Source organism: Fukomys damarensis, unplaced genomic scaffold (assembly GCF_012274545.1).
Source record: "Fukomys damarensis isolate Sample0158 unplaced genomic scaffold, DMR_v1.0_HiC HiC_scaffold_10, whole genome shotgun sequence".
NCBI classification, from domain to species: Eukaryota; Metazoa; Chordata; class Mammalia; order Rodentia; family Bathyergidae; genus Fukomys; species Fukomys damarensis.
Genome location: NW_022900922.1, coordinates 24,404,142 through 24,429,361, shown reverse-complemented (window position 1 = coordinate 24,429,361; position 25,220 = coordinate 24,404,142). Strand labels below are relative to the sequence as shown.

General features: G+C 39.6%; 1 protein-coding gene across 1 annotated transcript in view; it reads left to right on the top strand.

Annotated features, from left to right (window-relative positions):
- The first annotated feature begins 499 nt into the window (after positions 1 to 499).
- The window catches only part of Cap2 (cyclase associated actin cytoskeleton regulatory protein 2), a 149,002-nt gene continuing 124,281 nt past the window's right edge, over positions 500 to 25,220 (top strand). The window contains exon 1 of the mRNA XM_010622909.3: positions 500 to 580. The gene's annotated coding sequence lies outside the window, so the exon portion shown is untranslated. The remainder of the gene's footprint in view (positions 581 to 25,220) is intronic.

The window sequence follows — 25,220 nt, the reverse complement described above, 5'->3', positions numbered from 1 at the left end:
CATTAGCTTATTTGGGGCATTATATTTTTATTTTGCTTTGAATGTTTTTAACAGTCATCTTTAAGCATAAGTTTTAATCAGTTATGTAATATTTTATACAAAAACATGTTCTGTCTATGTAAGTTTTGAATATTATAATTCAAGTGAACACCTATTGATCCATCACCAGGTTTTAAACTAAGGTTTAAGAACTAGGTAGTTGTAAAAAGATAACTCATAGCATGGGAATAATACTTGAAAATCATGTATTGGGAAGGGACTGGTACCCATAATATATAAAAAAGCATCTCACTAATAAAAAGGTAGCCCAATTTAAAAGTGAGCAAAGGATCTGAATAAATATTTCACCAGTGAAGATATACAGTTGACCAGTAAATCCATGAAAAGATGCCCAATATCAGCGGTCATCAGGGAACTGCAAACCAAAACCACAGTGAGGCCCCTTTTCGCTCTCTCCATCAGGCCTCTAACTAAAAAGTCAGGTCCTAACAAGTGTTGGTGAGAATGTGAAGGAATTGGAAGTTCACACACATTGCAGGAATGTTGCGCTCATTCAGAAAACAGTTTGACAGCTTTTCAGGTAAGCAGCAACCAGTAGTGTTTAGCTAATTAGTGACCTAGTAATTCCATTGTAAGTATATGTTCAAGAGAAACGAAAACATATATCCACACAAAAACCTGTACACAGATGTTTATAACAATACCATTCATAATAGTCGAACAGTGGAAGTAACCCAAGTATCCATCAACTGATGAATGCATAGATAAAACGTGTCATATCCATATAAGGGTATATTATTTGGCCATAAAAAAGAATGAAATGCTGTACCTGCTACACCTTGAATAAAACTTGAAGACATGCTAAGTGAAAGAAGCCAGTCACAAAACACCACATATTGTATGATTCCATTCATATGGAAATATCCAGAATAAGGAAATCTACAGAGACAGAAAGTAGATTAATTGTTGCTTAGGGATGGCGGTTGGAGGCAGATTTGGTAAGGGAGTGATAGATAAAGGATACAGAGTTTGTTTTTGAACTGATGAGAATATTCTGAAATTGTAGTGATAGTTGCACATATCTGTGAATATACAAAAACAGATTGTACACTTTAAAGTGTATGGTATGTGAACTGTAACTCAGTAAAACTGTTAAAGAAAATATACAGGAGGCTGAGGCAAAGAAAAGCTAGATTGTTACTGATCGTGTTGCCTCTTTGTACTCATCCTGTACCTTTCTCTGTGTTCCTCTTAACTCTGGATTTTGTGTAAATCGTTCCCTGGTTTCACTGTAAAACAATTTCATGACATATGTATGAATTCCTAAGCAACATGTTATTTAGGTTGGCATGTTTTTTGATTTCTAGAAAAGGTACGTATAATCTCACTTTCTTGAAATTCAACACTTAAGTTTTTAAGAATTACCCATGTTGTTACATAAAATTGTATAATTTTAAAACAAATACCCAACAATTTATTTAGCTGTTTTTTTGTTGACAGGCATTTGGATTGCTTCCCATGTTTCACTATTACAGAGAGCACTGCTTTAAAGACTTCTTTTCCGTGTATCTTGGCAAGGGTTCTGTGGTGTGAATGTGAATTGCCATGTGTTCTAATAGGAAAAAAATGGATTATTTTTTGAGTTGTACATTGATGATGTATACCTGGCTTTTTCAGTCCTTCAACCCAGGGTAAAGTGACTAAATCTGAGATTCAGACTTCTTACTTACTTAAATTGTAATGGTATTGTCTACTTTTTCGATGTCTTAAGTGTGGAAAACACTAATCTCAAATTCCCAACCTAATTTCACATTATAACCCAATGATTCACAAGTGTCTTTTTTTCTGTTAGATAACATGGGTATAGCATGGGCAGAAGACAACTTTATTTGACCAAATGGCTATTGCTTTAAGTAAGGTATATGAGCAGTGCTAAAGTTCACTAAAATGTCCCTTGTGTTGTATCCCGCTGGGTATTCGGTATTTCTAATATGATTTAGTTTGCTTATTTTGGTAATGATGAGTCAATTGGAAATCTGGCTTTAGCTCTAAGCAGATTCTAGGTTGGCCCTCAGTTCAGGCTCTGAGCTTTGTCACTTCATTTGGGCTGTTTCTACTTGTGCTTCTGAAGGAAGAGGGGAGCATCTTAGGCTCAGAATGAGTTCTTACAAGAAATTTTGTAAATGTGTTTTCATTTTGGTAAGATGTACCTATCATAAAGTGTAGCATCTTAGCCATTTTTTAAGTGTACAATCAAATACATCATTAAGTGACATCAAATATAAGCATCGTGTGGTGCAATCATCAGTACTATCCTTCTGTGGAATTTTTCATCATCCCAAACTCGGTGTCATGAGATAATCACTCCCATGAGTACATACCATTCCACTTTCTGCCTGTATGGATTTATCTTTTCTAGATACCTTATATAAGTAAAATTATGTAACATTTTCCCTTTTGTTACATGAGCTTTTATGTCCAGAGGAATTCTATCTTGTTTGGTGTTTCTCTTTATAGGTCCTTTTCCCCCCTCAAGGAAACTGGCTTATATAACTAAGAAATTATTTAGTAGGTCCCCCTGCCTTCATTGTCTGCCTCCTTCTGTCTACACAGGAAGAAACATAGAAAATTGTCTAAAATCATAGGAAGAACTTTTCTCCATGAATGGGGTCTTCATTTGCCCTATCTAGGAATTAGACATCTTTCTACAGTCCTGACTTCTCATCAGCCACCTGGAGAAGGTAGAGTAGTCTGTACTTCAGATTTCACACTTAACTGATGAATGGGTGCATTAGGTAACTTCCAGGCTCCTGTTAGCCCTTAGCTGCTCAGAATTTAAAGGCTATTCTGCTAAATAAGAGTCTAATTTATTATCTGTGATTTTGATAGGATGGGATATTAAAGCAGGATAAGACTGGGAGACTGAAAATAGAAGTAGGGTGGTCTTCATGGCGGTGCTAAGGAGCAGGCGGGTTCCTGGAGAAGCCAGGTGCTGGAGACATCAGTTGCAACCCTGTAGTACATAGGCAGCATTGGTTGGCTGACTTCTTCACTTCTGCACAGTTGAGTGGAAAAATAACCTCGCTTACTTTGTATCATTTCACATGAAGTTCTGGAGTCCATTGATAATTTATTCATTTCTTCTATGTTGAATGACCATTGTATAACCAGTGTGTATCCCTGGGGTTGCAGAAATGATGATCAGGGAGGGGAGATATAAGGAACAGAAGATGAAAATGAAAAAATGGAAATAAAGTGATTATAAATGGAGAGGGGAGGAGGGGGAGAAGGGAGGACAGGGATAAGGGGAAAAATGAGAACCAAGACCTGTCATGTAAAGGTACAAGATCCCAATGATGAATGTAACTGTACTGTATCCCTAAAATGTACCAATAAACTCAATGAGAAAAAATAAATAATGAACAGAAGATGATATCTAAGCTGTGAATGGAAATCTCCAAAGACCTACTGTAGTGATTGTCCTCCTTATTTCCTACCTTGTTTCTATTTAGGGTTATTCACAGAAGAATTACTGGGATCTTGTAAAATAAATGTATTATTTAACTTTGTGGCAACAAGCAGCCGTCAGATTGGGGCCACACCAAGAAAACTGGCCAATCACATTTTCCAGAATCAGGTTAAACAGGTTTTAAGTGGTGGATGTTTTATTCGGTGTGTTTGTAATGTGCAGTGTAGTTAGGTGGAGGGGGGGATGTCCTTTTACATGATATTACTTTGGAAACTGCTATAGTCTGAGTGTTTATGTCCCACCCAAATTTGTAAGTTGAATAACTCACATCTAATTTACCTGAATTAGAGGATGGGGCCTATGGGCAGTGACTAGGAACCTGCTGGCTGTTAGGGTTCCTGCAGTGGACGCTTCTCCATTTCCCTCCTTCCATCTTCCTTCCGAACAGCCTCTCCCTTCATTAGGACTCCTCTTCTCTGTCCTTCTGAAGGACAGGCAGGTGGCTATCTAATTAAATTTCTATAGTAATTGAATTTTTTTAAAAAAGAAGGTGACTCAAATAGTATAGAATTAAGGGTGTTTCTTAGTGCATTTGTTGTTCCGAAAGTATGTACGGCTAGGTTATCAACAGAAGAGATTTGTTTTGGCCCACGGTGCTGGAGACTGGGAAGTTCGAGATCAGGTCTCTGCATCTGGTGAGGCCTTGTGCTATGTCATCTAAGGTAGAGAAATGGAAAGGGAAAGGACCATGTGCATGAAGGTTTATAACATGTCTGGTTTATAACAGCCTGCTCTGAAGAGAGCTAGTAAGTCAGTCCCTAGAGTCCCACAGCTTCCTATACCTAACCCAGTCTGGAGAGCACTGACCCAATTAATACCTCTCAGTAAAAATAGTTATCTGTTCGTGATTGGAGTACTATCCAGTGATGTAATCACCTTCCCAACATTGCTGCTTTTAGGTTGTAAGTTAGAGTGTGAGTTTTGGCAAAGACAAATCACATAGAAACCATAGCAAAGTGAAACTCATTTTTGTGCTTCTTTCCGTGGTTCAGCAATCTTCAGGCTGTGTACATTTACCATATGCAAAGACTTCCCCAAGGTGCACCTGCAGAAGTGTTGTGAGAAGATCAATTTCAAAATCCTCATCTTCTGCATGTGCTTTTTTCCTTTAACTGGTCTTCTTCAGAGTGGCTCTGTAACAGAGGTGCAGTTTCTCTTTTTCAGCTCCTCTCCTGTAACACCTTTCTCTCATTTTGTGTATGGATAGCCCATGTCTAAGCCACCTTACTAAAAATTATATCTGACCCTTTCTAGTACATTGTTTTGCCTTGCCTAAGGATGTAAAAACCCAAGGGATAAGGAGAGCAAAAGGGGACTTTTCAGAACACTAGTTTAGCTTTAGGAGGGAGGTGGTGAATGACTCCAGTGCTTAGGCAGAAATCTTTCTGCAAATCAAGTGTTTTCTGAATCTTTAATAGGGGAAGATTAGCTATCAACCTAATCAAATAAGCTGATGTTAAAGGATAGGCTTTAAAAGAGGATAAAATCATAAGTGTAATACAAACAAAAGGGAGCATTTAAAAAGTTATTTTAAGAATGAGAAAACCAGAAAGTCCTTATAATCAGTTCAAAGAAGACCAATTATAACAAAACCGAGATGAATTTCTTTAATAGATACAAAAACTAGCTTTTTCCGTGGTGAGAGGGGAAAGTCAGTTGAACTTCCGTAGGATAAGGTTGGTTGGTTTGCATGTCTACAGACAGTAATTATTGGCCTTACTATCAGGTTTTCCCAAGTTAATTTCTATCTCTACAGAGCTGTAAAATAAACCGTCAAAGACTGAATGACTGAGACAACCCAGATGGTGCAGTTAGTATACTAAGTTTGTATTACTCAGTTTATCCTTACCCTGCTATTTAACATAAACATCCCACTGTGGGATATTTAGCATGTAACTCAGAAGGAGTTCATAAACATGACATGACATTTGCATAACAAAATTTTCATACGTTTCCATCACCTTATTTGTGCTTCCCACCATTACACTGATTAAAAAGTTCAAATCAGTTGATCCTCAACCTTGACACATTTTAGTAATAAATACATTTATCCACATATACATGCAATAATTGAAAAACAAGAGTTCTCAGAAGATGAGAACTTCTAATGAAAAGTTGTGTTACATTTTGTTTACAATTGGTAGCTGTCCAATTTTATAGTTTGTGTTGCTTTGATGAGTTGCGTTCTAAATATAATGATAATGGTACGAGAGACTTTTAAAAAATATTTTGACCACTGAATTAAAATTAAATGAGCAATCCCATGAATAATAGTAATAATGGTATCAGAGACTTTCAAAAATCATTTTGACCATTGAATTAAAATTAAATAAAAATTTTTGAAAAAACAAAAACAGAAAACAGCCGGGCGTGGTGGCGCATGCCTGTAATCCCAACACTCGGGGGCCGAGGCAGGAGGATCGCTGTGAGTTCGAGACCAGCCTGGACTACATAATGAGTTTCAGGTCAGTCTCAACTACATAGTGAGACCTTGTCTCAACCGCCCCGCCAAAATGCCAAAAAAAACTTTTTTTGATACAGAAAAGTATAGGTAATGAGTAAAAGATTAAAAAGAATGAAATACATAAAATTAAGGTACACTTCTATAATTCAAAAATAAAAATAAAAATTCACAGAGATGATGGAATTCTGCAAAATTCATGACTGCTAAAGAGCAACTTATTCATGTATTCTTTAAAAATGAATAATGATGATTTCATCTTACTTTTACATGTCAATATTTACAGAGTGCTGGCAGTTACATTCTTTATAACTCATATTTTGGCAAAAAATTTAAAATGTCAATCCAGAAATGTGCAAGAGCATTTTACAAACTTCTTCATGGCTGTATGCAAAATAAAAATCTGAAAACTGTTGTAGCTCATCCTGCTTGTTTCTGACCAAAAGTCAAGGGTCAATCATGTGGCAGATTATCTAGCTTAAATTGGGAAATGAACTAGTTTATTGAGGTAGTTCTCATAACTGCTTGTTCTTCTGGTTTAAGGGAAGACATTTAAAGACTTAAGGTCTTGGTACTTATGACACCTCTTTTAAAAAGCCCATCACACTTACATCTTTACTCATGTTTATTTCTCTCCCCTTTGGATGAAGGACGCGCGTGCGTGCGTGTTTGTGTGTGTAATTACCAGACAGGTAACACTGTTTGAGTCTGTAAAGGCTTTCACCAAATTTAAGAAGTTTTTGGCTATTGTTCCTTAAAATAGGTTTTCTTCCTCAATCTCTTTCTTGGCATGGAGCAGTAGCGACACTGACGTGAGATATTTCAGTATGGTTCCCCATGCCTTTGACTCTACTCTTTTCTTTTTTCCAAAATGTTTTCTGTCTTTTCTTCAGATTAGGTAGTATTATATCACCGTGTTCATGGATACTTTTATCTGTCATCTTCATCCTGCTATTGAGCCCTTCCCATGAACTTTTGATTTGTTATGGTGTTTTCAGTTCTAGAGCTTTCACTCATTTCTTCCTTAATTTCTACATTTGCTAAGAACTTCCTCCTTTCCTTCATCCCCAGAGTGTTTATTTTCATCTCCTTGATCATAGTTAAGACAGCTTCTCTATGTGTACTAATCTCAACATCCATGTCATCTTGGTACTCTTAACTGCTTCCATTTCTCTGGTCCTTCATGTGTCCCTTAGAAAATGCTCACTTTTTTTCATTCTGTGGGCAGTGGTTTCAACATCAGCTTGATTTTCAAGCCTCTGTTATCTGCTTTGGGTTCCATCCTTGTAGTATGTAGGATTCACTTGGGACTTGAGCAGTAGTTTCTAACACAGTTCATATGTATTGTTCATGCGTGACTTAGACGTGCACAAAATTGAGGCATTACACAGCTCTCTTCTCTCTGGGATTCTTTCATCCATCTGTGAACCCTTTTGCCTATTGTTTTGACCAGGAAGATTGGATTTCTCTTGAAGTTTTAGCTGCTCAGGCTGCCACCGTATAGTTTCCCCATGTCTAAGGCCCTCTTTCCTCAGGACAAAGCAGTCAGTGAAAAAAATAGCAGAGATTCTTCCTACAACCTAGACCATGAGGCTCCCCCTTTTCCTCCTGACAAACAAGAACATGTTTCTGTCAGAGAAAGTTTTAGCTGCCTGAGCTGCAGTTTGTCCATAGGCCACAGATTCCTATAAGTGGCCACCCAGGTACAAAAAATTGAGAACAACAACAAAATCAAACCCTGCACTTTCTTGCACTCGTTATTTGCGTGGGCCTCTTTTCTGGGTCCTCTGGCCAAAAGGAAGGGGTTCTCTCTGACTGTGTGTTGCTTGCAACCCTTGCACAGTTCTGACCTCAAGTTAACTTTGGCAAGAAAGAAGAAATAAAAACAGCAACAGTTCTGCAAGATGGGAGGTCCCAAGTGCACAAGGGCAATGTCTTGCTGGGGCCTTCGTCCTCAGCACAACAAACAGAAGGTGAATGGGCAGACCAGTGTGTGAGGAGAAAGTACAAGGGCAGAGTTGTTTTACAACAAGCTAGCTTATAACAGCCCATTAGTGATACATCACTTTGGTGAGAATTAACCTACTCCCACGAGAAAGGCATTAATCCCTCTTAATAACCTAGTCACTCTTAAAGACTCCAACTCCTAAATATAGTTTGTTTTGTTTTGCCTTTTTGAGACAGACTGTAACTGTGTTGCCCAAGCTGGCCTCAAACTCCTAGACTCGAGTCACCCTCCTGCCTCTGCCTCCTAATTAGCTAGAACTACAGGCACACACCATTACACCCGGCCTTTTGTTACTACTTGGCTCTTAAATGTCCCTCACAGGCCCTTGTGTTAGAAGCTTAGACCCAGCTTCATGTTACTAGGAGGTGGTGGAGGTTTTAGGAGGAGGGGCCAATGGAAGAAGTAAGGTTTTGAGGGTGGGCCCCTGAAGGGAATATTGGGACCCCAGCCCTCTCTTCTTCCTCTCTTTGTTCCTGGTCATGTGGTGAGTGCATTGCCCGCCTTCCTCCACCATGCACTCCCATAATGACGTGTTGTTGCTGTGACACCTGCCCAACTGTCCATGGGCCAGAACCACCAAACCATGAGCCAAAATAACCTTTCCTCTTTTTAAGTTAATTATCCAAGATTTTTTTTTTTACCAGTACTGGGGATCAAACTCAAGACCTCATGCTTGGGAGGCAGGCACGGTGCCACTAAGCTAAATCCCTGGTCCTCCAAGATATTTTGAAATAGTAGTGGAAAGCTGGCATACTCCCTCCTTCCCTAATGAGTCCCTTTTTCATGTTTTGATTCTTTTCCTTAGTTTCTCCGCTATTGTTTATCTTCCAAAGTCAGTAATTGATTTTTGTGCTTTGCACATAGTTTAGAGGTAAACTGACAAGTGCTTCTTCCTTCTGGACCTTCCTTAGTAGCCTCCTCCTCTTCCTCCCATCTGTTCCTCCCATATCTCCTATCCTGTGCATTCCCTTTTACCCTTTTCCCTTTTCCCTTTAATTTTAGTCCAGAGAGCAAAAAAGAACCTATAGTCTTTTGGTCACCCATAGCACTGTTTTAAAATTCTGTGCTAAAATAAAAATTTGAAGTTACATATAAAAATAGACTCAGGAAGCTAGAGATACATGAAGAAGCCAGAGAGAGCTGGAGGTGAGCAAATGCTTGAATCACCTGCCTGTTTTTCCTCAGATGATCAAACTTGAGCTTGCTGAAAATCTCTATGCATAAAACTGGATGAACATGATTAGGATTTTTCTTTATCCTTTTCTTGTAAGAGAGTTCCTGAAAGTGTTGTTCAATCATGCATACATCTTACAAGGGATGCCAGTGAATTCTGGGATTAGAGGAATTTCAGCAAACCATATTATGCATTATTTTAGAGAGGCACAGCATTTTAGCACTGAAATGATAACAACTAACAAAGTAAAATATTTCTAGTCACATTGTGAGAAATGAGTGATGGTATGAAATGATAACTCCTTGAATGCTTTTAATCACCAGTGTTTTGGCAGTTAATTTGTTCTGTCACCTTAGCAGCATGACATGGGAGAAGTTATGGTCATTGTGTTTGGAGGATAGAAAAGGTGGTGACACTTACAATATTACTTCCTGGCTCACTGGGTACAGATCACAGTGATGAGTGCTGTGGAGCATTGGCAGAGAAATTGCAATGATAAACTTACCCATCATTTTATAGTTCATAAAGTTCACCTCCTCATCTTATTTAATCATCCCAAGAATCCTGAGGCTGGTGTTACTATTGGACAGATAATGTGGTAACTTCATCCCAGAAGTCCCCCGTGATGTTGAATCTTTTGTCAGTTTGAGTGGATGAAGAGACTCCTGGAGACGTGGTTGGCTCACAGGGGTGGTGTACTCAGCAGCAGTTTAATCCACCGGTACTCATAGCTGGATGCGCTGTTAGGGAGTGGGGCCTGAGGGGAAGAGGTGGGTCTCTGGGGCTGAGCCTTTGGAGGTATGTTTCTCGCCAGCACTCTACTTCTGTGTCTGCTTCCCTGCTACCATGAATCGAGCAGCTTTGCTCCACTGTTCTCTTCTGCCGCCATGTTCCTGCCTTGGATGTTCCAGCTGACCATGGACTAAACCTCTGAAACCGTGAACCACATCAATTTCTCCTCTTTTAAACTGCAGGTGTCAGGTATTTTTTTCCCCACCAGTGACAAGAGAACTGGTCATCCGTGAGGCTGTTCCCTATCAGCCTCTGAGCTTCTGGTCTTTGCCTGTGGCTACCACCCTTCATCTAAATGCCACCATAGGTCCTTGAAACTCAGACCCTCTAATGCCAGGTTACTCCTCTTCATTAGTCACCTCCAGTTCTTCTCTGGTTTTTTTGGTGGCAGTACCTTACCAGGAAGGAAGTAAAACATCCAAAACACTTAGCTTCTCTCTTTCCTTCAAACCCCATCCATTTAACCCTTTTTCAAATCTTGCCTTGTCTCAACATCCCTCAGATCATCTTCAACTCAGTGTCCCCTTTTCAGCAAATTATCTAGTTCCCTTTCAGGATCTTGTTTCTCATGCTTTGTTAAATAGCCCCTGGCACATGATAAATGTTGAAGATCTATGTCCCGGCCGTTAATGTCTCCATATCCTCGCAAATGCTAGGTGTGGGCTTGGGGCTACCTTGCCTGACTTTTCTTTTGAATAACACCTCCTCTTCCTTCTGGATGTGGTTCCTGACTTCACTGCAGTAGCTCAGTTTAAGGCTCAGATGTGTACCCACTTTCTTGACCCCACATTCCTACATCTCTTGCAGTGTTCCCGGACACCTCTGTGATATGCATTCTCAGTGTGGATTCTTGTTCTCTGAAGAGGGCTTCTTAAAGTGCAGATTTCTGGGAATGCCCAAACTGCTGGCCCAGTATTGCAGAGTAGGGCCTGGGAATGTGCATCTAGAAAGCTCTACTTCTCCCCCAGGGATTCTGGTGCACAGAAGAAATAGGAGCCTTGAAAGCTGCTGCTCTTGTCCCAACCTTGACCCCTGCAACCTGTAGAGTTTATTCTAGGAGCAAAGAATGTGGCCACTTAGCAGTCTCTGGGAACATTTAACCACCATCTACAATGCCAGGAGGGAGATAGAGCAACCAAGCTGCTTGGATGCAACTGGTTTTCAACTCTATAAAAAGGAACAATACTTTTTGCTGTTTTTTTTTTTAAAGCACTCATAGGGTAGTTTTATATACCATAACATTTTCTCATTTTAAGTATACAGCTTGATGATTTACAGCATTGTGCAACTACCAGCGTAATCCCATTTGAAATCATTTACACTTCAGATAGAAATTTCATGCTCATTTCCAGTCAGTCTGCTTTTCTATCCCCACCCCTAAGCAACCATAATCTCTTTTCTGCCTCTGTAAATTAGCTTTTTCTGGATGTTTCATGGAAGTAGAAACATACAATACAAGGTCTTCTGTGTCTGGTCCTCTCTCTTAGCCTGCTTTTGAGGTTCTTTCATGTTGTGGTTTGTACCATTCTTTCTTATGGCTGAGTGCTAGTCTGTTGCACGTATAGACCACATTTTCTTTATCCAGTCGTCTACTGATGGACATATGGGTTGTTTCTGGTTTGGGGGCTATTATGAGAAACGCTGCCTTTTGTGCATAAGTCTTTGTGTGGATGTTTGTTTTCATTTCTCTTGAGTAGTTACCAAGGCTGATTCATAGAGCAAATATGGCTTAATTTTTAAGAAACTACTAAGCAGTTTTAAGCAACTGCACCACTTTGTATTGCTACCAGCAATGTACGGGGGATCCAGTTTCTTCATATTTCTCACTGGCACTTATTATTATTTGTTGTTTTGGTTGTAACCATCTGAGAGTTTATGAAGTGGTATCTTATAAAGCTCTGGTTTGTGTTTCCTTAGTAACTGCTGAGGTTATGCATCTCGACATGTGCTCTTGTCCATTTACATATCTTCTTTGGTATAATGTCTGTCTTAGTTCCTTTTCTCAATGCTAAAACAAAACATCAGATGCCCAAAGTTAAAGGACGAAAGGTTTATTTAGTTCACGGTTTGTAGAGGTTTCAGTCCTTAATCAGCTGGCTCCGAGGCAGGGTGGCTTGGCAGAGGCATATCACAGAGGATAAGTTTGTGGCAAGCAGAAGACAGGGAAAGCAACAAGAAACCTTAGCAGCTTTTTCTTCCCCTTTTATACTCTGTCTAGGCTCCCAGGATCAGGGCATTGTCAAACCAGTCAGTGGACTGATTTGGTAATTACACACTCTCAATCCCAGCCTTGCACAATGAATCAGTCACACATTCTAGATCCGGCTACCTCTGAAGAAAATCCCATCTAAGAGTCCATAAGGCTTGGGGAGACATCTAGATATAAACCATAACAATGTCTATTTAGATATTTTGCCTGTTTTTAAATTGATGCATTTATTGTTGAGTTACAAGAGCCCTTTGTATACCATAGATACAGGAATGCAATACATTTACTTGATAGAGGCACAAAAGATCCACAAAAACCCTGTCTAGGCTGAAGTAGGCTGGAAAGCAGGATCTCTATGGGTCTTCTTTTCTCCGTGCTACTGGGTGCCTCCTAGAAGTACTTCTCTGACCTCGAAGTACTTCTCCTCCATGGCCTAAGCAAAAGCAAAGGGGCAGAAGGAGGAACAGGAGAAGAAAGCAAGATCTTCCCCATCAACATGGTGCTTAGAAAGGGCCATTGCGGGGGTAGGGAGAGAGCTTCTTTTTAATGAAAGGTCCTGCCCCATTCAGCTAAGAGAGTTCCCACTTCATGATAGGGATATGGGATAGGGATTTGTCCTGATCCCATCAGCATTTAGAGTCTTTGATTTTACGGCTCCATCCTTACTCAGCTCCACCACCACAAGAAACACTCACGGGCTTCTCTCATGCCCTCAGCTCCCACCAGGCTCTCTCTTGCTGCAGTAGCCCAGTGACTATTCCTTGTGACGTGGTGTCCTGGCAGGTCAGTCTGACCCAGTGGCTGAATTGTCCACTCTTTATGGACATTCTGGGACCCTGAAGATGCAATCTGTGTCCTTTTCATTTGTGTAGCCACAGCAGCCAATACAGAAAGAACAGCTCAAAACATGCTCACATGTAGCTTTCTTAAGTCAGTGAACAAAGCAGAAGGATTGGATTCATTTTTTGGAAATAGGGAAACTGAGACTCACACAGGTTAAATTTGGAGAGATGCCTAGGGATACCTGGGATGTCACCCAAGGGGCAGGGGTTTAAATTGAAGTTCTCTGATCTTAAAAATGCTTTTTTCCATTATATCAGGCTACAAGCCCTGGCCTCTTATCTTCAGAAATTCCAGCTCAGAACAGAATTATCTATACTACAAGGCCATTCAGGGATGGTTTTGAGAAGTAATCACACCAAAGTGGAGAGGATACCTGGTTGGTGAGGTAATTTGTATAGATAGGGTGTTATTTTTGCCTTTCTACAGTCTACTCTGAATTAGTGGAGATGACAGGAAGCCAGTTGCTCAAGAGAGACTACCTCTGATTTGTGAGATTCTGAGCAACTCTTAGAGGATCTGAGCTTTGGAATGGAAGTGCTGGGAAGTACCCTTGAGGCAGCAGAAACAGTATGGATGAGGGATAAGTTAGCACATATTTGGGATGCGCCAAGTTGTCTCTGCAATGTTGGGATTATCTCAGGAGCCTGGTGACCGGTCATGAGAGCTGGATGAGACATTTGGAAAGTCAAGCTGAAGAGTTTGCTTTTTTCTTCTGCATTGGAACATTAATTGAGATGTTGGAGCAATCTATTGGCTAACCAGGATATCATACATGTTTTCTCGTGTTTTGTAAAAATTTGAGTTTTTTTTTTTACAAGTATAAGTCTCTGATCTCTCTATTCTGACTATATTGTCTCAAAAATCAGACTCTTGAAACTTCTTTGCCATTAAAAAGAAAATACTGGCTGTTTTGGTCAGCTTTGTGTCATTGTCTCAAAATACCTGAGATAAACAACTTATAAGGAGAAAAAGTTTATTTTGGCTTGCGGTTTCAGTGGTTTCAGTACACAGTGCTTTGCCCTGTTGCCTTGGTCTGTGGAGGCACAGTACATCATGACTGGGGTCATGAAGAGGAGGCCTGTTCACCACATGTGAGCCAGGAAGGGGAGAGACAGAAAAGGCTGGGATCCCAATATCCCTTCAAGAGCACACCCTTAATGATGACTTTGGCCCAGGAGGCCCCATTCCGAAAGGTTCTACCACCTCTCAGTAGTGTCATGGGCTGGGGCACAAGCCTTTAGTATGTGGGCCACTGGGGAACATATCGAACTTAAACTAAAGTAGTGGCTTATGTTTGCAGCTTGGTTCCACAAGCACTCTATCTGAGAGTAAGTGACAGATAGGAAGATGGGCTCCTTGGCAACATGAATATATGTCTTTGTGAATCAACCCCGCTTAACTGTGTAGGGTCTGCTACCATGCCCCTCCAACTGGGCAGGAAATATATTTTCATCAGCCACAATTTTCTAGATAGAAGCATTGTGCAGAGAATGGGGACTAGGTGAATAAATTCATATGCAATGAGCTGGTCAGTGAATGAATGAATATATATCATGATGATTATTTCTTCCATACGTACCATCACCCTAATTAGCAATAGTGAATCACAAGCTCTCTTCCCCCATTTATTGGTAATTTCCTGGGAAAACAGAGAAAGTCATTGGTATGCTCCTGGTAGACAATTTAACAACTAGGGCAGTCTAGTTTGTTGGCAGTTTAACACATGTTTTTGAGTTTTGGTGTACTTATAGATGACTAAGTCTATGGTGACTTTACTTTTTGCAGACAGCTCTCCTAAAAACTAGCTATCCAACCTCACAATGAGAAAGGGTTGGAAGTCCTCAATTTCCTGTCACATCAAGTCTATTTTCTGTTTAATCTTAGACTCATGATCCTCAGAATATGTGGAAGTGAAGCCTGCTTTACAGAATCGCAGGAGAAATTCTTATTCCAATAATTTCTTGGTCTTTGACTTAGAGAAGAACATCTTGAACTAGCAATCAAGAAATCTGAAAAACCTTAGTCTTTTTGCTTTTTTATTAATGTGAAATATTATCAAAGTAACATTCTCCCTTCTTTGTTTTGTAAACTTGCTGTGAGGAATTTACAAAATCCTTTGAACAACATGGAGTTTTTAAAAAAAATTAAAATCCTGAAGAAAAAGGAGCCCTGGTAGATTCGAAGCTTTATGTCTGGAGGGAACACGGGTACCAGTTTGATCACAGGAGGAAGCCATTGTGGTTCCAAGTGAGAAAAACTAATCCAGCATCTGCTTTTAGATGGAAATTTCTCCTATGAAAAAATCTGGCTTCCAGTCTGATCTGGGATTGTGCCAGTGAGTGGGCGGGCAAGGAGAAGGCAGTGAGTGGTAGCCAATTAATTAGTCAATCAAAAAGTATTTATAGAATTCTCGAGGTATATGGCACCATGTTGGCGTTGGTGGGAGATTCAATGAGGAGTGAGATATGACCTTAGCATGAAAGAGTGAAACCAGGCTCCAAATGTACATGTGCTAGCAGAAGAGACAGCACAAGAGGGTTTCATTTGGACAGTATGTCTTACAGACACTGAGAACGTCATGCAGACAAATAGGCTTTACATTTACATTGAGCGGTGGGGTTTCATTGTTCAAAGCAGCTGTGAAAGCTGCTTTATTCTTTTTAATTTTTATTACTACATGTTTGCAGTTCATAATGATTACATTCATTGTGGGGACATGGTACATGTACATAACACATCTCAGTTCTTTTTTCCCCTTTCCCTTCCTCCCCTCCTTTTTGCCAGCATCAGATTCATTTATTTACCTTATAAATCCTTATAAAGTTAATTATCATGTATGCAGATTGCTGACCAGACTAATAGGCCACAACACATGTAAAGCACATAAGACAATTATTGAAAATCAAGGTACACACTTTTAGATACATTGTCCATTGTGGGATTACAATAATATTTTTTCCTCTCTCCTTTTTCCTATTTGTCTTTTATTTTGTATTTTATTTATATATTGAGTTTCTCATATAAGAGAAAGTATGCAATATTTAAGCTCGTATGGCTCATTTACTTCACTTAATGGTATGGTCTCAAGGTATTTTCCTACAAATGACTGGTTTATCCTTCTTTATGGAGGAGTAGTATTAAAGCAGCTTTACACCTGAGCAGACTACATTAAGAACAGGCTCACAGACCCTTGAGCATTAAAGTATATGGTGGATTGGGTGAAATAGAAGGGCTGAAGGAGTCCTCTTTTCCAAAAATAGCTCTTTGGGGATTTGCTCATGTGCTTTGGAGAGGACTATTTAAAAGCAAAAGAGTCATTGTAAAATAAGACTAAGAAATGAATTACATACGAACATTTTTATTTATAATAAGCATTACACATAGACTTGTAAAATCCCTAGCTAGAAATATTGGCAGAATAAAGGAACCGGAAAAACAAACAAACAAACAGATAAAAGTCTTTTCCGTTGACCAGATTTTCTCAATGACTTCTTACCATTTCCAGAACTATAACTATTATTATGAAGAGTAAAATGAGATGAAATGCCTTCTTGGTCCCAATTAATCTGTTCATCACTGACCATGTTCCAGACTTTGTATGTCTTTTTTTTTTCTCACTGAGTTTATTGGTACATTTTAGGTGTACGGTACAGTCACATTCATCATTGGGATCTTGTACCTTTACATGACAGGTCTTGGTTCTCGTTTTTCCCCTTACCCTGCCCTCCCTTCACCCCCTCCTCCCTTCCCTATTTACAAATACTTTATTTCCATTTTTTCATTTTCTCATATTTTTTTCTTTTCCCTTATTTCCTTTCCCCTACCCTTCCCACTTCCCCAACACCTTTAGCCCCTTCAGACTTTGTATGTCTTCATACTCCACACCTAGCCTATGGATGGGGAGCAACTGAAGGAAAGAAGCAAAACTAAACTGTTTTCCCAGAGCCCCTAGCTGACAAGAGCCGAGTACTAACCTGGGTGTGTCCGATTCCAAAGTCTTGTCCTCTCTGTGCTATGCCAGTTAAACAAGAGTAAAACACTGAGACCTCATAAAATGTTTGATGTATATGGAACTCTCCCTTATTGGGAATTGTTATGAGAAAGGATAGAAATACGGTCTCTTTTAGTGCTTTACGGGTAGTCACTGCACTCTGGGTCTAACCTTGGACATCACATGTAAAAGTAGACCGTGTTAGGAAGTAAGTATCTGTACTTATAAAATGAAATATGATGAAAGAATTATAAACAGTAATAGCCATTTTTTCTCCAGTGAGAGTACTTTCTTGATATTAGGATATTTTATTCCACGACATTAAATTATAGAATGCTGACTGACTGACCACATTCATACTGAAGTGTATGAAGCAAGATGAAAAAACAAGTTGGTTTATAAACTCTCCTGCAGCCAGCAATATGCAACACCTATCTTTCACTCTTTTTGATGCCTCTTAAAAATCGTTTCTAAAGAAATCAGATTGACAGCAAAGCATAGCATCACAACGTTTTTAAAAAAGGATTTAAGATATGTTATGTCCATGTAGCAACTCCACATAAGGAATGTAAACATTGTATACTGCAAGCATGTACTAATAAAAAATTATGATTACAAAAGTATACTGGGGACAAAGTAGTTTCCAAAACTTTCCTTCAGAGAGGAAAATACAAGTTATATCCAAAGGATCAAGAACCAAAGTGGTGTGAGCCAAAACAAACTTTTCCTCTTAAAAAAAAAAAAAGGACAAAAGGACAGGCTGGAGTGCAGCTCAGTGGCAGAGTGCCTGCCTAACATGTGAAACTCTGGTCCAATCCCCAATACTGCAAGAAGAAAAAGGAAGCAGGGAGACGAGGAAGAAGAAGAGGAGGAGGAGGAAATCAGAATGGCTTTGGACTTCTCACCAGAAAACTAGATAGTACAGACAGGTGATCAGTACCTTTACAAGTGTGAGGAAATTTTTCAGCCCAGAATTCTATACTCAGCCGACTGCCAATCAAGTATGAGGACAAAATAAAGATGAATCAGTCTTGCAGATCAAACATTGTTCTTTGCTGCACCTTTTTTTTTTTTTTAAGAAGATGCTCTTCCCAGTTAAGGAAGTATATCAGAAAAGCAGAAGACTCAGAGTTCAGGAAACAGGTGCTACAACATAAGAGGGAGGGGAGGAAGGTGGCAGCAGGCCCTGGGTTTCAAAGTCTCCAGAAGCTCATAGAATTCCACGTGTTTGGCTATATTGGAGAGACACGTACAACTGGAGGAAGAGTTCAGAGATGAGCAATTTCTAGTGCATAGAAAACCAAAACACTGAAAATAATAGCTTCAGGAAAACAGTTTATGCACAAAAACAGAAAATAATCTTAATATACCTCATGACTCAGATGTGAATAATCACCATTGTGCTACTGCTGAATATTGATCACATAAAACTCGCAATGGAACACTACTTGGAGGGTGGAACAAAAGGAGACACATTTATGTGATAGGATTGAAAGAAAAAAGGAAACTGTCGTGTTTTTGGTGGGAGCTCCATGGAAAATGCCTGGCACTGAAGAGGAACATGACACAGAGACAAAAGCATGCTGTTTAGAGATAAGGAAGTACTTACCAAAATAAGTAACTAAAATAATTGAAGATTGTTGATTCTTGAGATAAAAAGTGTAATGGGACTATTGTGGTTCTGTATATCACACATATCCGTGCATCACAAAAATCTAGAAGAAAGCAGATTTGGTGTTTTCACCATGAACAATGATAAATGGTTGAGGATAGTTTAATCTTGTTTAAGTCTTAGACAATATATCCATATACCTAAATATCACATGGTACTGCATTAATATATGCAATTTTTATGTTTTTATGTATCAGTTTTAAAAAGGAAGAAGCCATGTAGAAGTATTGGCTCAGTTCTGTGCATGGTACTTTGATAAGAATAAAAATCGAGCTTTCAAAAAGGAAATGTAAAACAAGATATGGAATCAACCAAAGTGTCTATCAAGAGGTGAATAGATTTTTTAAATGTGGTACATTTATAGAATTTAGTATTATTCAGCCGTAAAAGGAATGAAAGCCTGTCATTAGCAGCGATATGGATGAGTCTGAAGGTTATTATTTTCAGTGAAATAAGTCAGGCACAAAAACACAAATCCACATGATCTCACTCATATGCAGCAGCTCAGTAAGTTGGTCTCATATAAACAGAGAGTATAATAGTGGTTACCAGAGACCAGGAAGGGTAGGGGGAAAGGGTCATAGGAAAAGGTGGATTAACAAGTTCAATATTATAATTAGTAAGAATATGTGCTCATGTTCTCTGGTACTGTAGGGTGACTACAGTTAAGAATAATTTGTCGTGTATTTCTAAAGAGCTAGAAAAAGGACACAGTACACCCCACCCTCATAAAAACCACTGCGCTAACCTTCATTCTCACATGCAAATTATCAGGTACTTGAAATCCATCCATATCACTCTCACCAAACTTAAAACTAACCCTAACTGACAACATCATTCCTAAGTTCCAATACATCAATTATTGAAATCCTACATGATTGCTAACCCTAAGGCCAAATCTAATGCTGACACTTACTATAAAACCCACACTCCAATACCCAGACACAGAAATTCTAAGGCTAAAATTGACCAGAACCCTAAGCCTTAACCTAATCCTACCATGAGTACTTACATTCCTAAATCATTCCTAACCCTAAATCAAAATTAACACTAACACTAACCATGGAACCCACACAACAATACACAGGTCATGAAATAGACTATTCCTACCAATAAATGTAAGGCTGACTCTCCACTCAAGCCAAACACTATGCATTGTATCTACTCTGCAATTCTCAGATCGTGGAACAGCCCACCTCACCTTTAAAAAAATAATGCCCCCAACTTCATGCTCAAATGCAAATTATCAGGTCCTTGAATTCCATCTGTATCCCTCTCACCAGTCCTAAATCTATCCCTAACTGACATGATTCCTAAATTCCAATAAAGCAGTTCTTGAAATACTGAACTATTGCTAACCGGAAGGTCAAATCTAACGCAGATACTATGAAACCCACATTCCAATACCCAGGTATGGAAATTCCAAGGCCATCACTGACCACAAACCTAACCCTAACCCTAACCCTACCACCAGCCCTACTGCAGGTACTTACATTCCTAAATCAACCTGACACGAAACCCTAAAATTAATATTTACACTCACCTTAAAACACACACTGCAAAACACAGGTAGGTAATTACGGAGTCTATTACTACATGTAAACCTAAGGCTAACCCTCCACTCAAGCCAAACACTACCCATTATGTCTACACTGCAATGCTCAGGTACTTGGAAACCCACAGTACACCTAACCCTCACCAAAATAAATGCCCTAATGTTCATTATCACATGCAAATTACCAGGTACTTGAATTCCATTACTATCAGTGCCACGAATCCAAAACACAACAATAACTGACAACATGATTCCTAAGTTCCAATATAGCAGAACTTGAACTCCTACATTATTGCTAACCCTAAGGCGAAATCTAATGCTGATACTAACTATGAAACTCATACTCCAGTAGCAAGGCACAGAAATTCCAAGGCTATCACTGATCCCCTAACCTAACCCTAACATGAGACCTAACCCAGGAACTTCCATTCCTAAATCATTCCTAACCCTAAACCTAAACTGAACACTAACACTAACACTCAAACCCACACTACATTACAGAGGTAGTGAAACGAGGAGTCTGTTCTTATCCTTGAACCTAAGGCAAAACCTGAGTTCAAACCAAACACTACACATTATATCTACACTGAAATGCTCAGGTACGTGGAAACCCACAGTATGCCTAACCCTCATAAAAATAATTACCCTAACCTTCCTTCTCACATGCAAATTATCAGTTACTTGAATTCCATCCATATCCCTTTCACCAATCGTAAACCTAACCCTAACCATCAACATTATTCCCAAGTTCCAATACAGGGTACTTGAAATCCTACACTCTTCCGAACCTTCAGGCCAAATCTAATGCTATTACAAACCATAAAACCCACACTCCAATACCCAAGTACAAAGATTTCAAGACTGCACTGACCATAACCCTAACCCTAACCCTATGTAGAACACAAGCCCTAACCCAAGTGCTCACATTCCTAAATCTTTGCGAACAGGAATCCTACCATAAACACTAACACTAACCATCAAACCCACACTCCACTACACAAGTAGTGAAATTCCAAGTCTATTCCTACCCCTAAACCTAAGGCTAACCCTACACTCAAGCCAAACACAACCCATTACATATACACTGCAATACTCAGGTGCTTCAAAATCCACAGTCCACCTCACCCGCATAAAAATCAGGTTCCTATCCTTCGTTTTCACATGCAAATTATCAGGTCCTTGAATTCCATCCATATCCTTCTAACTAATCCTAAGCCTAACCCTAACCCACAACATGTTTTCCAAGTCCCAATACAGCGGTACTTGAAATCCTACACTATAGCTAATGCTAAGGCCAAATTGAATGCTGCTATTAACTAGGAAACCCACACTGCAATACCCAGGTACAGAAATTCCAAGGCTGTCACTGACCCCAACCCTAACACTAAACCTAACCCTGCTGTGAGCCCTATCCCAGGTACTTACATCCCTAAATCATTCCTAACTCTAAATCTAAAATTAACACCAGCTCTCCACATCAAACCCACATTACATTATACAGTTAGTGAAATGAGGAGTCCCTTCTTACCCCTAAACCTTAGGCTAGCCCTCCTCTGAAGTCAGACCCCACTCATTACATCTACACTGAAATACCCAGGCACTTGGAAAACCACAGTACACCTCACCCTCATAAAAATCAGTGCCCTAAATGTCATTATCACATCCAGATTATCAGATACCAGTATTCCATCCATATCCCTCTCATCAATCCTAACCTTAACTCTAACCTAGAACATGATTCCCAAGTTGCAATACAGCAGAACTTGAATCCTACACTACTGCTAGCCCTAAAGCCAAATCTAATGCTGATACTAACTAGGAAACCCACCCGGCAATACCCAGGTACAGAAATTCCAAGGCTGTCACTGACCCCAATCCTAACCCTAGCCCTAAACTTACCATGAGCCCTAACCCAGGTAGATACATTCCTAAATCATTCCTAACTCTAAACCTGAAATTAACACTAACACTCACCATCAAACTCACACTGTACTACACAGGTGGTGAAGTGGGGGATCCATTCATACCACTAAACCTAAGGCTGACCCTCCCCCAAACCAAACACTGCCATTATATCTACACTACAATGTTCAGGTCCTTTGAAACACACAGTCCACCTCACCCTCATAAAAATAAGTGCCCTCAACTTCATTCTCACATGCAAATTATTAGGTCCTCGAATTCCATTCGTATCTCTCTCACCAATCCCTTAGCATAACCCTAATCAACAGCATGCTTCCCAAGTTCTAATACAGTGGTACTTGAAATCCTACCCTATTGTTCACCCTAAGACTAAATCTAATGCTGGTACTAACTATGAAACCCACACTCCAATACCCAGGTACAGATATTCCAAGGCTATCACTGACCCCAAAGCTAACTCTAACCCTAACCCTACCACCAGCCCTAACCCAGGTAGTTACATTCCTAAATCAACATGACACCAAACCTAAAATTAACGTTCACACTCACCATCAAACCCACACTACATTACAAAGGTAGGTAAAAGCTGAGTGTATTCCTACAACTCAGTCAAAGTTAACCCTACACTCAACCCAAACACTACCCATTATGTCTACACTAAAATGATCAGGTAATTGGAAACCCACAGTATTCCTCACCTTCATAAAACTCAGTGCCCTAACCTCCATGATCACATGCAAATTATCAGGTACTTGAATTCCATCCATACCGCTCTCACCAATCTGAAACCTAACCCTAAGCGACAACATAATTCCTAAGTTCCAGTACAGCTGTACCTGAAATCCTACATGATTGCTAACCCTAAGGCCAAATCTAATGCTGATACTAACTATGAAACCCACACTCTAATACCCAGGTACAAAAATTCCAAGGCTGTCACTGACCCCAATCCTAACCCTAACCCTAAACTTACCATGAGCCCTATCCCAGGTACTTACATTCTGAAATCATTCCTAACACTAAACCTAAAATTAATACTAACCCTCACCAGGAAACCCATGCTACACTACTCATGTAGTGAAGTGGGGAGTCCATTCTTACCCCTAAATGTAAGGCTAACCCTCGACTCAAGACAAACACTATGCATTATATCTACACTGAAATGCTCAGGTACTTGGAAAACCACAGTACACCTCACCCTCATAAAAATCAGTGCCCTAAACTTCATTCTCATATGCAGATTATCAGGTACTTGAATTCCATCCATATTCCTCTCACCAGTCCTAACTAACCCTAACTGACAACATGATTCCCAAGTTCCAATACAGCCATACTTGAAATCCTACACTACTGCTAACTCTAAAGTCAAATCTAATGCAGATATTAACTAGGAAACCCACACTTCAATACCCAGGTACAGAAATTCCAAGGCTGTCGCTGACCCCAACCCTAACCCTAACCCTAACACTACCATGAGCCCAATCCCAGGTACTTACACTCCTAAATCATTCCTAACTCTACACCTAAAATTAACACTAACACTCACCATCAAACCCTCACTACACTACACAGGTAGTGAAATAGGGAGTCCATTCATACCCCTAAACCTAAGGCTGACCCTCCACTCAAGCCAAACAATACCCATTATATCTACACTGCAATGCTCAGGTCCTGTAAACACACAGTCCACCTCACCTTCATAATAAGTGCCCTCAACTTCATTCTCACGTGCAAATTATTAGGTCCTTGAATTCCATCCGTATCCCCCTTACCCGTCCTAACTCAAACCCTAATCAACATCATGATTCCTAAATTCCAATACAGCAGTTTTTGAAATACTAAACTGTTGCTAACCCAAAAGTCAAATCTAATGCTGATACTGACTTTGAAACCCACTACAATACCCAGGTACAGAAATTCCAAGCCTAACACTGACCTCAGACCTAACCCTAACTGTAATCCTACCATGAGCCCTAACCCAAGTACTTATTTTCCTAAATCATTCCTAATCCTTCTTCTAGCATTAACTCTAATACTCACCATCAAACGCACACTACACTACACAGGTCATGAAATTAGGAGTCTATTCCTACCCCTAAACCTAAATCTAACCCTACACTCAAGCCAAACACTACCCATTATATCTACACGGCAAACTCATATTTTATAAGGCGATGGAAAGATTCTAAAATTAGATTGTTGTGACAGCTGAATGACTCTGCAAATATACTAAAGATCAGTGAATGGCACACTTAAATCAGATGTGTTTTACATTTGTTAGTCGTACATCTATAAAGCTATTTTTAAAAAGAAAGTAAGGGAATCACGTGAGAGATATCTGTGGTACTGATATCTAAGGTAATGTTACAGTTTTTGACCTGGGTTAAACTGGTGTTTGCTGTCTAAGTATTCTCTGTGCATATGTTGGATTGTACCAGAAAAATAGACACAAATTAGAATTTTATTTATCTGGGTGGTGGTGAGACAGGGTCTGGCTATGTAGTTCAGGCTGGCCTTGAAATTTCTATCTCTATGTAACACAGGCTGGTCTGAAACTCACAGTAATCCTCCAGGTGCTGAGATTGTAGGTTTTTACTGTAGTACCTGGCTAACTTGGTGTGTTAAAGTATATATGCTCCTGCTTATTCTAATGTGGAATGGTGAATAAGGCTTGATCTCTCAGGATGGAGTAGTCCCCATCAATGACCAGCTGTAGACAACAAAGAAGGTCTCACTTCCAGCAGGTGTGCATTGTCCTTCAGCCAAACTGCCTCTGGAGAGCATCTTCCAGAGAAAAGTTCTGGTTCCGAGTTTGACTCTAGTAAGGGAAGTACTTTGCATACAACACGGGGAGTGACCATCATGGTCGTGACTCTGCTACACCTAAAGGACAAATGGCTAAAGAAAAGACACTTCTCCAGGACATCTTTTTTATTGTGAATTTCATGTCTTTCTTTCTCATTCTCATTGGGTTCTAAAATTACTGCACATGGAAATAGTCTTAAATTTGCAAAAAAATCCAGAGTTCTCTATATCCTTCGACTCGCTTCCCCTAATAGTGAC